The sequence below is a fragment of the Rhagoletis zephyria genome, unplaced genomic scaffold (assembly GCF_001687245.7).
Source record: "Rhagoletis zephyria isolate East Lansing unplaced genomic scaffold, Rhagoletis_zephyria_1.1 Rzeph_scaffold_01030, whole genome shotgun sequence".
Taxonomy (NCBI): Eukaryota; Metazoa; Arthropoda; class Insecta; order Diptera; family Tephritidae; genus Rhagoletis; species Rhagoletis zephyria.
In genome coordinates this window covers 80,322-92,832 of record NW_016158114.1, presented here as the reverse complement: position 1 = coordinate 92,832, position 12,511 = coordinate 80,322, and the positions used below count along the sequence as shown (strand labels likewise).

Sequence of the window (12,511 nt, the reverse complement as noted above, 5' to 3'; positions counted from 1 at the left end):
CTTATTTTTGTTGTTGTTTTGAAGTCATTCATTCATTTATTCGCCCATTGAGCTGCGTAACTTTCAATTATTGTTTTCTCGAAAATCTGTAAATTCCATTCGAAGAAGAACTTCGCAGCGATGTCGCATTGGAAGCCTAAAATCATTCTAAAGTTTAGTCGGCATATCTGGCGCTGTTGCGGTGAGGGAGTTTTCGGGTTTAGATAGCATTGTTTGCTCTTAGCTTAATTGAATTGGTATTGAATTAGTTTCAGGAGACTTTTGCTTTCCATTTTTTGTTTTGCATACTGGCGATGTAAAGGTAGTGACTTTAGAGATAAGGAGGCAAACATTTAACTGATAAAGAGGTTCTACATTTTTTTTTGCTTTCTTTTCAAGAAAAGCGAGGCTATAAGGAAACCATTTTTGGTATTGGTTGATTCTTCCGACATGCTGGGAGGATGGTATTTTCGAATTGAGCCTAAAGTATTCGTGTAAGGCAATTTCTCGAAAAACCTTATTTTTGTTTGCAGAACCATATTTGGCAATTAACTTTTTTTTCGAAATTGTCTTGCAAAAATACTTTAGACTCAGGGGTGAGCGGTCTAATGTCCATGCTTACTTCTGTTTTTAGGAGAACTAATGGGAACAATTTTCAGTTAGTCAAATACAAATGTTTTCGCGCTTCTTTTATGTATATTTTTTCTTCATAACAACAAACAAAATAATTACAGCTGTGTGTCAAAGTCGAAGTGAGCAGACTGGTCGGGGACAACCATGCGGTTCCATAGTGTAGCGGTTATCACGTCTGCTTTACACGCAGAAGGTCTCCAGTTCGATCCTGGATGGAACCAGTGGGCAACTTTTTTGTTGAAGAAACAGTTCCTGTTAAAAAACAAAATTTTTCGGTAGTGGCGAGTATTTGCTATGCGTTTAGTTTTAACCCTTTGAATACTAAGCGAAGCGATTCCTCCACTCTAAAAAAAAACTGGTGGATTTAAAATTCGTTATTTTATGAAATATATTTTTTGGAACAAAATTTCTTACAAAAATGTAAAATTTTTGAAATGTAAGGAATGCAATAAAAAAAATTGCAATGAAAAAATTGTTCGCATAAGGATAATGTACGTTAGACTGCTTCACCAAAAAAAGTTGCGGTTTTTTATTATATTTAAAGACGTCCACTAAAATATTTCGGAAAAATATTAAGATTTAAGCGAGCTGCGCCCATTTGAAAATACCTCCAAAAATGAATTATGAATAAAAAGAGTTTCTCAAAGAACTTTTTGAAAAAAGTCCACTCAGATTAGGCTTAAAAAATCTGCATAAAAATCTTTAAAAATCTTTTCAAGGAATCGTAATAATACGATTTTGAAGTTATTTTTTTACTTTTTTCAATGATTGATTTACGAAAATCTTAAATACTGGGCCAAAGCTATTCTGATTTAGGCTTATGGGAAAGTCGGTAGAAAGGTGTTTTCCCACTATTTTTGTTTATGTGCAAAAAAAAGTCATTCGTGTCCCAATTTTTTTTTTTTCAAATACCAACACATCTTAGTTGAACTTTGAATGATGTTCGTTCATCCTACCTGTCTCTAATATAAATAAAAAGAGTGAGAAAATACTTTTCCAATGATACCTCACAAGTCTAAACGGAAGAGTTTAGGTTCAGTTATTCAAAATTTCTTATACCAATCTTTGAAAAAAATTAAGAAAACAGCATCAAAAATCTCATTATTACGATTCCGTTAATTTTTTTTTTTTTTATTTTTATGTAAATTTTTTAGGCTTAAACCGTTTTGACATTTGAGGGGATTTTTTCAAAAAACATCTTTAATAAACTATTTTTATTTATAAAATACTCCATTTTTGGCGGTATTTTCAAATCGGTCCAGCTCGCTGAAATCTTAATATTTTTCCGAAATATTTTCGTTGACGTCTTAAAATATAATAGGTTTAATAATTCCAATGGAAAAACAATACCGATTTTTTTTTTTTTGTATGTGGAGTGATGCAGTCTAATGTACTCATCTGACATTTTGGCGCAATTATGAATTAATATGTTATTCAAGATACTTATGTAAATTGGACAGAAATGCAACTCTGATACAATTTTATCAGATGAAAACTTTATTAAAAAAAAAAAAATTTTTAGAAAAAAATACATAGATAAAGAACACTTTCACTCCAAATTAAATTGTGTTAAACTCAAAACATACCACGGTAAATGTCATATGGTTCCATAGTGTAGCGGTTATCACGTCTGCTTTACACGCAGAAGGTCTCCAGTTCGACCCTGGATGGAACCAGTTGAACGAATTTTTTATAAAAGACTTTTTTTATGTTTTCTTTTGCACTTTGTGCAAGAAATTTTTTTTGCCAGAATAATTTAATAATTTAAATATAGGGCTTTATAACAAAGTCTAACCAATTATGTATGCTAAAAAAAACAAAGAAAACAACAAAAAAAACACGNCGAGTACTGTTTGAATTATCATATTTTTTTCTTTCGTAAATTTCTTGTTGCTATGTTCACAATTAAGCGTTTACAAGCAGCCTTGTGGTCTTCAATGAATAACGTATGAGTCAATGAATCATACATATGCACATATATATGTACATACAAACGCTTCCCAACTGCTGCTCTAACAAAAGCACCCTCTAGCCATCTACTAAATGTGTACACGCTATTGCCACGTATGCATGTACGTATGTATGTAGGCACCTACCTACCTACCCAAATGCTTAAGGTGAAATAAGTCAAGCACGTAAACCTACCGGTACGTAAACCCGAGTCAGCTGACACGATCTGTCTTACCAGAGCGCCATGTAAATAAAAACTCAACACCGCAGAATTTTTCTGTAGTTGTAGCCCGTAGCGCAGAAATTTGCGGAATTTAGACTTTTCCGTGACAGCTGATTTCTTCCTTCTATAGATTGTTGCCACGTCGTCAGTTTTGCAGATGGTAAAAAAGTTAAAAGTTCCTTTTCAAATTACGTTTAAAATATTTGAAATTTACTATCGAAAAAGATTTTTTATTATATCACGAAAAATTGTAGTTGAAAAGGTATGTAAGTTTGTGAAAAGGCACTGATGAGTGGCAACACTGTAGTAAGCAACACTGAGTGCTCCAGTAATCGACCAAATTCTGCGTATACAGACAGCGTTTAAGTATAAGTTCTGCGTTGTTCACTAATTTCACCTTTAGCAGCAGGCAAAGTTAGCGTACTCATTCGTACATTTGTTTATATATTTTGTTGTTGTCTTTTTTTTGCTTCTTTGTGTATTAAATTTTCTCTGTCTTCTTGGTCCCTACTTGTTATTTTTTTTTAAGTTCTCAACCGCTTTATATTCGATGGAATAGAAATATTTGCAATTTGGTGTTAGAAAGTTAAGACTATACTTCACAGGATCATTTCTGTAGTCAGTCTTCATTTACTTTCATTGCAAATTGAAAGAAGCTAAACCCGCGATGAGGAGTCATATCGTTTTACCTGGCAGCGTGAGGTTTATGAACGTCGTCTCTAATTTTGTCTTATGGCAGATTTCGGATGATGTTTCTTCGATGATCGCTCGGTTACAACGGGTAAAACGACTTCTGAGTGGTTTACTAAAAAAAATTTAATTGAATAAATTACAAGGTTTTTGAAGTAATGTTGTTATAGAATAATTAAAATGTATTTGTTGTCCGCTGTTGGTCCAGATCAAGAATGATAGAATACAAGATTGCGCCAATGAGAGAGGATTTTTGAGCGTAATTTTTGCGTGACGTCATCTTGGTGCAATTGCGAGAGAGAAATGCCAAAACGCATATAAAAATATGTAAACAATGCAGAAAAATGTGTTCATTTTAATACTACATGGCCCCAATTTTGCAGGAATCAATAAATATACAAAGATTGATTAATTAAGGAACACGTAGCAACAATTTTAGACATGTAGCTCTTTAGATAAGTACGATTTTTAGCACATGAAAAAATGGATGTATTAACAGTGTTTGCAATTTCATGTAGACCAAAAGGAAGGTGTGCAGCAAAGTGAATTTTTGGACTTGCCATTTTAAAAAGCCATGCAGAGTGCATATTTATATTTGTGGACGGAAGCCAACCACCATAAACTCCACAGCTTTTATTTGATGACTTTTGTACCATTTACGAGAGGATGCGGATGCATGAGTGTGGCTTTTTTGGAAGCAAATATTCTATGTCAGTAAAATATAATTTAAGCTGAACTTTTAAATGTATAATAATGTGGGCACTGCTTTGTATTAGGTACGTAACGGCGCGGTAAGACGCCGCTTGAATTAGCGCCTGGCGACCTTATCCACTGGTGCATTACCTCATACCAGCACTAAAAGAATCAGGTACTAACAAAAATAAGTAGGTAGTGAAGTTCATGTATCTATTTACTGTAGAAACTGCTTTTGTATGTATGCAATTGCCAGAAAACTAAACCAGCAACTGTCTACATTCACCATGGAAATTATACCTACTACACTGCTCCCACTTTTTCCACAGGTTTGCGTCCTTAGGAAACGAAAAAAAAACTTATATCGCACGCTTTCCTTTTGTTTTTACTATTACACTTTGCCACGGCACACTTCATTTTGCTTTGTAATGTCTCAATAATTGTTTAAAACCACGCAGAAATATTAACGCACAAATATTAAAATTGTTATTTGGTTTTTTCGTATGCTCACATTCAACAATTGCACCAAGATGACGTCACGCACACAGCTCATTCTGTCAAAATCACAAAGAGCGGATTAGCGGTACCGCGATTGGCGCAATCTCTATTTCTCTCAATCGTGGGTCCAGATTGGGTGCAGGGTGTCCAGATTATTTAAATAAAAAGCGCAATTTCTGAAAAAAAATCGCCAATTTTTTTAAAATAAAATTCATGAAATCTTTTTAACGAGTCTTTTATTTTAAAAATCTTTTTTTAAAACCAATATAATAATACCTTCAGAGGGTAATAAATAAGTAACACAAGTCACTTTATACAGTGCACGGACTTTACCACTTTATTGGTAGATCTACCAACTTTTTAGCTGTTTTTTATTTTCTACCATTTCTACCAACAAAGGCTAAAAATCTACACTATTTTCCCGAAAGAAAGCAAAGAGATTTAAATGAATACAAGTGTATACATATTTTATCATGGAACATACCTAAAATAAACATGAGGAGTTTAACTTTGACCATAACCAACTGTTTATGGAAATATTTTTCGTTTGCAATACGTTTTTTGTGGGAGACTGCCAAAGGAATGGTGTGCAAACTTAAATCATTTCAAAACTAATTTTAATCAAAAAATTTTGAAGTGCAGAGTAATTGTTTGTTTTATTGTAAAACAGGGCCAGAATCAAGACATCCGGAATCGAATCATATTCGAATCGGAATTTTCTTTACAGCTTTTGGTAGCCGATTCGTTCAATGTGTATTTGAGAGAAAACAGCTGTCATTTTGTTTCATTCGATTCGAATCGTGTTTCATTCGATCACGATGCCATGATTTGGGCCCACTTTTATGTACTACATACTTTTTTGTTGAATGTTTTATTATTTTATAACGAAATACAATTTATTCCAAGGCGAATTCATATAATAAGGTGACAGCAAAAGTTCAAAAACAAAAATTCCACTAACAAATTTTACCCATAATGAAAATAAGAATTACAACAAATACATCATTTTGACATTAAAAATCCCCAAGGCGAAAATTCAACTGCTTTGGTAACACCATCTTACCTGAATTAGCTTTCATTATTAAATGAGTAAAAACTATATAATAATGATTCTTTAAAAAAAATCTACCAACTTCTACCAATTTTTGTATGTAAAATCTACCAATATTAATTTTTTCGAAGTCCGTGCACTGCTTATATAATAGTGATGTACAAACAATTTTCTTTAAAATACGCATACTTTTTAAAAACATTTGTTTCAATACATTTTGCAATAGGACTGCGCATTTATTAAATTTATTATAACTCACATTAATTGATTAATCGCACAATCCGCTTTTTAGAACTCGGCGCTAGAAATTAAATAAAAACCTGTAATAAGGCGAGGTCAGCTATTTCCACAATTTTTTTAAAATCACCTGTAGCGTCTGAATTTACATTTCTGTTGTTTGATATTTGAAACGTTTTGCAGCAGAAACTATTAGCTTTCATATAACACTTTATTAGAACTATTGAATTAAGGCTTTCCAAATTCATCCTATTTCGAATCTTAGTTTTTGTTGAATTCATTACGGGAAAAACGCGCTTAACAAAGCATGTGAGTGCGGCAAAGATGATAATATGAATTTTCTTATATTTCCAAATAATTTATTGCCTGTTGCGGTTTTCACTCCGTAAGCAATTGTCCCAAATTCTTCAGAGTCGGATGGAATGGTTCTGAGAAAAGTTATACCATGGGATAGTTAAAAGATTTAAATATTCGGTGTCTGCTGCTTTTCTTTCCTTCAAAGTCAAAAAGTGAATTGGCAGGTCCCTGAAACTCGCCCTCTTGTGATTCACACACTTTTCTGGTGATAAAATCAAAGCCTTTTTAAAAGTATTTAATTGACTAGGTAATCGTTCAAAAGTTCTTCGATTAGAGTGATTAAACATTTTTGACAGTCTTTTAATATGGTTCTTAAGTCAAGTTTATCACGCAGTTCATTAGCCTCTTCTGTAAAATTATCGTGGAAAACTATGTTTTTTTTATAATTGGAAAACATTTATTTGAAGGGGAAAAAACGCCAAAAATCGCCAATGGCGATTTCCTAAATTTTTACGCGCAAATATCCGCAAAAAAATCGCCAAATCTGAACACTCTGGATGTCAGTGGCAAAAATACATCGATGTTTTTCCTCGCATCAAAACTTACATCGTTATTTGTCGAAGCATCGGAGGGCGTACATCGATGCATCGATATGCATAGGGTTTTCCTCCACTATGGAAATAAAACATTAAGAACCTTTTTGGGTATTTAGTTTTATAGCTCATAAAATTTTACTATAACAAAGCGCAAGTTAGCCAAAGAAAACATATTAAAAATTAAAGCAATCGAAACCAGCACTTTATTATACTCCCATTTTATGAGCTTAGTTTTATAGTCTTCCTCTCTATGAACTTCAGACAAAGCGATGTTTGGCCGTTCGATGTACTTGAGATGTCAGTTTAGAGAAAACATCGAAGCAAAACATCGATATTTTCGAAGCATCGATGTTTTTTCGGCATCCCTATATAAAACGCAAAAAAAAAGATTATTTAGAGCCTGGTGCCTTTTTAGTGCTTTTTTCTGAACTAAAATTCCTCCGAGATAGTTAAAACTTGAAATAATTTAAAACAGCACTGAATTTACAAGAAAAAACACGGTTTTTGGCGATATTTGAGGTTATGTACTGAAAACATAAAATTTTTTTGCTCATTTCTACTTATTTAAGGCATCATTTTCGTTTGTTGCGATTCGTTTATTTTTTCTTTGTTAAATACAAACTGTTAGGAAAAAGGCATACTTTGATTTTATTGTCAGGCAGTCTTCTCAAATAACAAATATTGGGAGCTTCAAAAATATTTTTAAACCAATTTTTATTGTCCAGCGGAAAAAGTTTCAAAGTTTTTGAGGCATTTTGCCATTTAAGCAAATATTCCACGAGAAAATTAGAAATCGTCTTAAAACACCACTTAAAAAAAACAAAACAAATTTCTTGAGCGGCGTAACAAAACTAATATGTAATAAACAATCTCGCAACAATGGAGCAACAAGTGTTATGATTAAATTTATCAAAATATGTACATATATATCTTTTTTAAGTGCAGTTTTATGTTTTCTAAACACTATTGAAAAATTGTGGAATAAATAATATATATTTTTGTATCAAGAGAATTAAAAAAAAAACTTCTGGCAGCGGTGGGATTCGAACCCACGCCCCCGAAGAGACTGGTGCCTTAAACCAGCGCCTTAGACCGCTCGGCCACGCTACCTATGCTAGGCGCGGTGACAAATGCACCACATAAGCGCAAGGCACTATTGTGCTAGTGTGTGAGTTTGACGTTGATAAGGTTTATCAAAAAAACAGATTGGCAAACCGATTAACTCATCAATATGGTTAAAAGTGTAAATAGACATGTGTCTATTCATGGAAAACAAACGTTTTATTTTGAACCGACTTCCAAAAAGGAGGAGGCTATCATAGCAGTTCGTCGGATTTTTTATTTTATTTTTTTTTATTTTTTATTTTTTTTTTATGTCTGTTACCACATATGTAACTTTGGACCACGTCAACCGATTTCGATAATTCTTTTTGCATCGGAAAGGTAGTGTCTCAGAGGTAATTTTTTCTTGCTTAACTACATTATACATATGACAAAGTTCTGCGTTAATTGTGTTAAAATTCATATATGCATGACTTTCCGTTTAAAAGCACTAATTTTAATAACTAATTTGCAAGTTTTATATGCTTACTAAGGTTTCAAAAATCCACTCATTTTAATAAAATAGTAGTAGCTGACAGCGGTGGGATTCGAACCCACGCCCTTTCGGACTGGTGCCTAAAACCAGCGCCTTAGACCGCTCGGCCACGCTGCCCATGTCCAAGTTGCGATATTAAATAAAAAATTGAAAAAATATAATTATCGCTTTTACTTAGCTTAGAACTTAGCAATGAGTAAGAATTTACTAGAAAGTTTAGAAAAAATTTAAACTTACATATCTACATTCACTTATACACATGTGAAAAATACTTCAGATTAGAAGGTGTACGGCGAACTTTTTTCTGGGACGATTTAATGTACATACCTTGCAGGGAGTGACGCTAGCTTATACTTGAATTTAGTCTGTTTACGTGAACACTAGTGCAAAGTGCTAGTGGTTCGAAAAAAGCTAACAACTTTTGTGCGGCGATGGCCACAAAAAAGTCAGACCGGGATACCTCTGCATTACATTCCAACTAACTTGTAACTAACTACTTTTGGACATAAAATATCAATAAAAAACATCACGTATTTTTTAAATTCTTTAAATTTTTATTTATTTGATTTACATTCAACACTTCCCTGCAGTGAAAAATTATCAATTGTTAAAACTAACCAACTTATAGTTAGCTTTTTGGCGAGATTTCGATTAATACCTCACTTTAAATTAGCTATGACAAAACCAACTTAAAGTGAATTGTAAAGTCGTGCAGGAGTCATGCAGACGCAATCGAGAGTTGGTTTTCTTTACAAGTTTCTATTAAATATCCTCATACAAAAATTACTTTCAATACACTTTTTTCTGAACTTCGCAGATTCTTTTTCATATTCAGGACAAATAAAAGGAAGATCGAAAAGTAGTTAGTTACAAGTTAGTTGACATGTAATGCAGAGGTATCCAGGTCTGACTTTTTTGCGGCCATCGCCCCACAAAAGTAGTTAGCTTTTTTCGAACAAAATACACAGTTAATAGTTAGCACTAGTGTTCGCGTAAACAGACTAAAGTTAGGTATAAGCTAACGTCACTCCCTGCAGGGTTTTGATTTGTTTACATATTCTGCAGTGGGTGGTGCTATAACCGAATTTCATTCCATCAGACATAACATCAAAGCGATGACATAAAATTTGGAGCTTCATTTTATTTTGTCCTGAATTCGAAAAAGTATTTGTGAAGTGCAGAAAAAATGTATTCAAAGTAGTTTTTGTATGAGAATTTTTAAATAGGAACTTGCTAAGAACACAAAATCCCGTCTGCGTCTGCATGCCTCCTGCACGACTTTAGAACTCACTTTAATTTGGTTTTTTCATAGTTAATTAAAAGCGAGGTATCTATTGAAATCCCGCCAAAAAGCTAACTACAAATTGTTTATTTTTAACAATTCACAATTTTTCGCTACAGGAATGTTTTAACATAAACGAAGTGAAGCTAAAAGGCCGCTAGTCCTTCGGATACAAGTGAATGCCCTTAACTGGTTTTGGTTAGTTCATTGGAAAATAGTTATTAAAAAAAAATTAAAAAACGATAAAAAAAAAAAAAAATCCGAAAAGTTTTGAAAAATCCCTGAAAAATTCCGGAAAGTACCTAGAACATGAATAATCTCAAGTAACGTCGAAAATTCTGAATAGCCCCGAAACAATTTCGAGAAGTTGTGTGTACATAAATGTATGTATATTTAGAAAAATTCCAAAAAAGATAAATCCAAAAAAAATGACGCAAAAATCAAGAAAATTTCCAGGACAGTCCCGAAAGATCGCAAGCGTGCGGGAACGATCGCGGAAAGTAGAACCTGAGGAATCTTAAAAACGTCGAAAATCCTGAAGAGTATCGAAAATATATCGAGGAGTTACTGCTCTTACCTGGTTCGGCGAAACATATCCACGTTTAATAATATGGAGATTTGAATCAAAATTTACGTTTTTGGAGGTTTAGTCTAAGAATTAATAAGCTTGATAAGGAAAATATGTTGAGCCTAATCGATTACTAAACCTCCTAAAAATTACGAGGAGTGGCGAAGATACTTATCTTTCCATCTGTCTTTTCGTATAACATTTGTATGAATTGATCAAACTTTGATTGAGTTTTCCCAAAAAATTTAAATTTTGAAATAATTCTGTATATTATTAAACGTCCGACATGTAAAAAAAAATCCGAAAAAAACTCCAAAAAATAAAAAATGCCCAGAAAATTCCCGGAAAATCACCAATGTTTTGGAAATGTTCCGAAAAGTAAAACATGCAGGAACCTGAATAATCCTGAAAAGTCTAAAAAAAAAATTCCAAGAAGATTTTGATAAGTCTCGAAAACCCCTAAAAATTACGACTATTTTTCAGTGTCTAAAAAAAACCAATAATGTTCTGTACTTCTTGTTCAAAATAATAAAAATCCATTTTTTTTAACCCAATTCTTCAATGAGAGAGGGCGAGTACTATACTCGGAACCTATAAAAAACGGCACAACAATTTTATTACTATTTCTCTAACTCTTATTTAATTAATTAATTGTTTGAATTAAATAATAAAAAACAAACTTAAATATTTCTCCCCTTTTCAAGTTTTTGCAACTTTATACAATACATATGTATATGTATATACATACACGACACAACTAAAATATATAAAAATCTAACTGATGCAAATTTGGTTTGCTCTGCAACATTTCATCAGCCTCAAGAATGCATACAGAACACATTAAAAACTTTTTAGTTCAAGCGATGGCGCAGGAAAGAAACTTTTACTGAATGCGTCGATATGAGTTTTCTTTCGCTACTTCACATTAGTTGGGCAGAAAAATAAAATTAAAATCGCCTGCAAGGAAATATTTCAATTTTTTAAATAAAATTGTTGAAGTAAATATGTAAGTATGTACATATATGCGAAACATATCGGTTTTTAACTGCAAAGCTGCATGCAGTCTCCACATATGAAAATGCATACACATATATGTAAATATTTATGTAACAATTCCTTTCTAGGTAGCTGCTGGATTCACTATGATTACCTAAATCATGCAGCATAACTACTTTGGCAACCGTCAAGGCTATTCAAAACTTTTTTATTCAACCAAGTCACTATCGGGCGGAAATTTATTTATTTTTAATATATATATGTATGTATGTCTATGTACATAATCAAACACGGGCGGGCGGGCGGTCGGCCTTTTCTTAGCTAGTAAATGTAGAAAGTTTTTTATGAATAAATCGTTTGAATGGCTAAAAATTTAAACTCAATTTGCAAATTGAAAACTTTTGTGGGCAAAAATGGCGTGTAATGCTGATTTGTTTACTTGTGCATGTTTAATCATATACAGAATTATTTCAATTTTATTTCAGTTGTGGGAAGGTTAGTTATCTGTTAGAATTAACCTATTCTCCTTGGTATGAAGTAATCTCCAAAAACGTAAATTATGATCTGTCTACATGTACATATCGAGGGCTTATATTCAATACACTCTATCTGCAAAAACTCAATTTTTCAGGAGAGCAAAAAAACTGTTTTGGCAGCTGTTTTTAAAAGTGTTAATAATTTTAAGTACACACGCATGTCTTAAATATTCACGCAATATACTAAAACTAGTTTTTTACTTTTAATTCATTTAATTTTAGTTTAAAGATCAGATAGAGGTTATTGCAATTCGAATTATAACTATTTATATAGAAAAATTTGCTGATAGAGGGTTTTGCAGAATAATGAAAATGTCAGTTCTTTAGACGTAAATACTATGTTAAACTAAGATTTTAATGCTAATTTTTTCACATATGCAGAAAATACAAATAAATACATACATCCAACCCTCTCCTTGTCTAACACCCCTCCCTTATACTGATACATTGAAAATATTTGGAATGATTTTTTACAATAAACCTACTTTTAAGCAGAACTGTCATTATGTAAAAGTTGACTTTGGGCTCGTAATTTATGGACACTGCGCAAAAAAACATCTTAAATTGCTAGAAACACCTTACTATGTAGCAGAGGAGAAAAAGCATCCGTGCGCCTCTATAAACGAAGGAAATTTCCTCATCTGAACGGACAGTAAACCAGCCAGCACACAAAAACACATTAAAC

General features: G+C 32.7%; 4 non-coding genes across 4 annotated transcripts; 2 read left to right on the top strand and 2 right to left on the bottom strand.

The window, feature by feature from the left end:
• Positions 1–760: 760 nt before the first annotated feature.
• Positions 761–833, top strand: TRNAV-UAC (transfer RNA valine (anticodon UAC)). The gene has a single exon. It is a non-coding gene; the product is annotated as a tRNA-Val (tRNA).
• A 1,382-nt stretch (positions 834–2,215) lies between these two features.
• Positions 2,216–2,288, top strand: TRNAV-UAC (transfer RNA valine (anticodon UAC)). Its single transcript has one exon. It is a non-coding gene; the product is annotated as a tRNA-Val (tRNA).
• Positions 2,289–7,875: 5,587 nt separating this feature from the next.
• On the bottom strand, positions 7,876–7,957 carry TRNAL-AAG (transfer RNA leucine (anticodon AAG)). Its single transcript has one exon. It is a non-coding gene; the product is annotated as a tRNA-Leu (tRNA).
• Positions 7,958–8,481: 524 nt separating this feature from the next.
• TRNAL-UAG (transfer RNA leucine (anticodon UAG)) lies at positions 8,482–8,561 on the bottom strand. Its single transcript has one exon. It is a non-coding gene; the product is annotated as a tRNA-Leu (tRNA).
• Positions 8,562–12,511: the final 3,950 nt, after the last annotated feature.